The 4608-nt window shown below is 50.1% G+C and overlaps 1 long non-coding RNA gene across 1 annotated transcript; it reads left to right on the plus strand.

The window, feature by feature from the left end:
* Window positions 1-225: 225 nt before the first annotated feature.
* On the plus strand, window positions 226-1314 carry LOC148004881 (uncharacterized). The gene is made up of 2 exons (XR_015625782.1): window positions 226-563; window positions 608-1314. It is a non-coding gene; the product is annotated as an uncharacterized LOC148004881 (long non-coding RNA).
* Window positions 1315-4608: the final 3294 nt, after the last annotated feature.

Below are 4608 nucleotides of genomic sequence, written 5' to 3' on the forward strand. Positions count from 1 at the left end.
TAGATGACAGATAGTAATGGATGCTTGATGGGAGATTATGCAAACGATGGGTGGATAACGGGTAGATAAATGGTAGATTATGGGTGGAGGGTTATGGGTGAATGGGTGGAACACGGATGGATAGTGGGTAGATGATGGGTAGACAAATGCGTGCCAGCACAATTGATGGATGAATGCGTAGACAATGGGTATACAGATGGATGAGTAGATGATGGATGGACAAATGGATAACTGAGTGGATAGGAGGGTAGATGAAGCATAGATACATGGCTATTGGATGCCTCACTGCTGAGGCTGCACCTGCCATTCCCAGGACCCTGGGAGGACTTTAGACTGTGGTCAAGCCTATCTAAAGCTGAACGCTAGAAAAGCCTTGCTCTTTCTTTTTTTTTTTTTTCGGAGCTGGGGACCGAACCCAGGGCCTTGCGCTTCCTAGGTAAGCGCTCTACCACTGAGCTAAATCCCCAGCCCCCCATGCCTTGCTCTTTCATTCATACCAGTAAAGCCCCAGAGGAGTGAGTGTGGGCATGCACACAGCGAGGGTGCAAGGACTGTCCAGAGGAGTGAGTGTGCGGCGTGCACACAGCGAGGGTGCAGGACTGTCCAGAGGAGTGAGTGTGCAGTGTGCACACAGCGAGGGTGCAGGACTGTCCGGAGGAGTGAGTGTGTGGTGTGCACACAGCGAGGGTGCAAGGACTGTCTCAGGATCCAGCAGGATTCATGAGTGCAATTGTACTTATCAGTACTTCTGGGTTCAGGATGCTGCCCCTATCAGTGAGGGTGGCTCTCACAGCTCTCTACTGGCTTGCTGGAGAGCAACAGAGCAGAAATACGGTCCCCTCTGACTGGGGTGGGCACAGCAGAAATGGCAGGACTGAGTGAGAGATGAGGGGAACTGAATCTAGATTGCCCACTGTCCTAAAGCAGGCCAATAGTGTGAACAGCGCATTTGGTGCACAAATGCATCATGACAGGTAGGGGAGCAGAGGAGGCCTGACTGAAAGTGTATTTTGACATGGGTGCAACGTGCTGAGACCAACTGGCAAAGCCTTTACCCATACGGGCCAGGCTAAAGAAGAAGCACTTCTCAGAAGTTCAAGCATGACTGTTGGCGATTGATCTGGTATGCAAAGATGAGCGACTGTGGCTTCCTCCTCCAGGATTTTTAGTCTGCGACTGCTCGCTCACCTACAGAGAGACCTCCTACCCAGACTAACTAGCCCCTTCTGAACCATTTCTAATAAACAAGCTGAGGTTCTCGGTCAGAGGTAGAGGTAGCTTTAGGGAACCATACCAGATCCCAGCTTCACTGTATGTGTCTGTGTGTCTGACCTTTCTTTATTACCTCCAAAGGATTCTGGGTCCCCAAGATGTTAGGGCTCCAGGTACAAGGTACCCTTGCCCCTGCCATGAACATTGTGCTAACAAGGTACCCAGCAGCCCATAAGGTCATATCTTCTAGAAAGGGTTGTTTGTTGCCCAGAAATCTGACTGGGGTCCCACCTGACTAAGGACTTGTGGCCTCCCCCAGCCCCACATCCAAGTTGGTTCTCAAATTCATCACTTCCTAAGGAGAAGTAGTCAGGCCCATGGATGTCCCTCAAGGGGACTGTTGCCTTTCGTAGGAGGACAAGTTGTATGTCATGGAGCTGCTGTTGGGGGTGGGGACTTGTTGGGACCTGGCCTGAGAGGCACTAGGTATATTGAGCAGAACAATGGAGCAGTACCCAAAGCAGAGTCGTGGGTGTTGCCGCAGTGAACCTGAATCCTGCTGCTCACTATCAGGCTCTGCCTTCACCTCCTGCACTGCTCTGAGCCACTGGCTGGATGCCAAGAGTTGGGAACGAATCCAACACTTACCAGGGCAAACTTGCTGGGCAGCCTTTGCCCTTGTGTTTTTACCCTGTGCAGCACCTCTGTGAGTCTCACAGAGGAAGGAAATGAGGCTGCAATGGGGACCTGGTGTTCATTGCTGTGTCCCCTCCACTATGGGGTTCAAGCTCCTCAGAGACTAAGGGAATGAGGTGGCAAAGACAGAATATGGTACAAGTGATGCTCAGAAGAGGAAGAATGGGAAAGATGGATCAGGGATGAGGGATAGGAAAAGAGATGGATGGATGAATGGATGAATTCATGGATGGATGGATGGATGGATGGACGGACAATGGATATGTGGATGGTTGTGTGAATAGATGGGTGACTGGGATAGTGAGTGATGAATGGACGGGGTAGATACACATAGACGGATATGTGCACAATAGACTGATAGACAAATGGATACAAAGATGAGTGGGTTATGAACAAGTGAATGGATGAATTGGTAGATGTGTAAATGAGCAGATAGATGAGTAACTGGATGAATGGGTAGACACACAGATAAGCACAACAGTGATATATATGGATGATGGGCGGATGGATGGATGAATGAATGGGTAGATGGATTATCGATGAGGGAATGTGTGAATGAGTGGGTGGGTGGATGGATGAATGGATGAGTGCAAAGGCAAATGGGTAGATGTACGTATCTATCAATGATGTGTTGGTGGGCGGATGGATGGGCACATGGGTGGATCGGTAGGCAAATATATGAAAACCAGATGGGTGGATAGACAGACAGACGGACAGATGAGAGGATTAATAGATGGGAGGACAGACTTGGAGAGAGATGAGACTGGACACAGGTACTGAATATGATCTTGGCCTCCGCAGATCTCCCCAACAAGGGAGATGCTAGCCCAAGCAAGGAGCCAGTGAGAAACTGAAACTTCTTGTCATTATTGACACTGTAGCCTATAGTTTTCCAGGCGTACCATGGTGAGTGAGCTCATGCAGAAGAGCTGTGCTTTGGGGCAGACACACTCCATCCCTCCAGTAATGGACTATGATGTTCACAGCAGTCTTACATCAGATACCTATGAGCTGCTAAAGACTAGTGAATAAGATAAATCACATGGCTTTTCCTTGGAGGGCTACCACAGAGGTAAGGGAGGCACGAAGAGAGTGCTGAGCCGGAACTCGGGAGGCAGAGGCAAGCAGATCTCTACAAGTTCAAGGACAGCCTGGTGCACAAAGTTGAGTACCAGGCTATAAAGATTCTGCCTCAACCCTGCCTGCCTCCCTCAGCAAAAGGGCCAGGGGAGGAGAGAAAGAGAGAATGCCTTCCCCCAGCATTAGAGTTTTGGGGAGAATGCCATTTTAGCCTGATGATTTGAAGGCCCACCAGTTGCCTGAGGTCCAAGGACTCAGTGTGGCTACCTGGCAAGGAGCATTGGTAAGGCGGCAGATCCAAGCAGTTCTACAAAGTTCCGTTAAATAGTTCGTTAAATAGTCCAGCTGTTGGCAGCTCTCAAGATGTCCTGGGCCCTGCAGCTGTCTCAATTTCTATATCCTGTGAGTCTCCCCCACTCCCATCCCCCAACACCAGCACTGGCTCTGGTGTCTGGGAAAAACTGGAAACTGAGGGTCCAGGGAAAGAGGGGGCTCTACATTAGAATGCTAGCCTGGACAGGAGTTTCCAGAAATTTCCCTCAGCTCCGCTCCCCGCCATGTGTTGGACAACTCTGCTCTAGCACAGTTTGGGACTCAGGATAGACTCGTCACGAGTCTCTGGAAGTGCTGGCGGGGACAGACACTTTTGGTAGGGCTCAAGGGGTGAGTGGGAGGCTCTACCTTAGCCAAGGTTATCCCCAGCTGCCCTTGGATACATCCGGGGACAGAGAGCGCAGCACTGCAGGGCAACGTGGCTTTAGGTTCTCTTCATCTCAATGAGTCAGGGCGTCTTCCTGGGTTGCCCTCCAACTCCACATTTTTAGTAGAACCCAGAATGTGACTTTTTATAAGCTGGCATCCAAGGCCCTACAAGCAGCAGCAACAGTAAGGTTGGAGAATTGCTCAGTGGGTATCCACTTGCTTAGCACATGCTGCTGGCTCCCTCTCCAGCACCAAAAGATAACAAGAAGACACAGAACTCTAGGGCCCCATCGTGGTGGCCACCAATCCATTCCCTTCCCACCTTTTCTACGACCAGCTTGAGCTGTGACTAGTCTAAAGTCACATAGCAGATTTCCGGAAGACTCACTTGGTTTGGTGTTGTGGCTTTTTTTTTTTAACAACTATAAATACGGAATATTTATATTTAAAGTATTTAAAGTCCAATGCTCGGCCCTTTTTGAAGAATCCCACAGTCCTTCTGGGGCCTCCTCCAGTTGCCCACACATGTCACTTACAGTGCAGGGGCTATACATTCCCCTGAGGACCCTTGCTTAACAGAAACCCGCCTCTCCACAGAAGGTTTGGAAGTCCAGGAGTTGGGTTCTGCTACAGGGTCAGGATCTAGTCTACCTCTCCCTGAGATAGAGGCTTGCTCCTGGAGCCAGGCCCAATATACATTAGCACGTGTGTGTGCGTGTGCATGTGTGTGCGTGCGTGTGTGTATGTGTGTGTTTGTGTGTGTGTGTGTGTGTGTGTGTACGTGCATGCACACACACCCAAGGAAACTCGATGGCGCCTAGCCTCCCCAAGTGAAAGGAACACGTAGCAAGCTGTTGGTGCATCCTGCCAACATGGAAAGGTTAATTGTCAAACCCGATGCCAACAGACAGACTTATG

This window comes from Rattus norvegicus, chromosome 7 (genome assembly GCF_021556685.1).
Source record: "Rattus norvegicus strain SHRSP/BbbUtx chromosome 7, alternate assembly SHRSP_T2T, whole genome shotgun sequence".
Taxonomy (NCBI): Eukaryota; Metazoa; Chordata; class Mammalia; order Rodentia; family Muridae; genus Rattus; species Rattus norvegicus.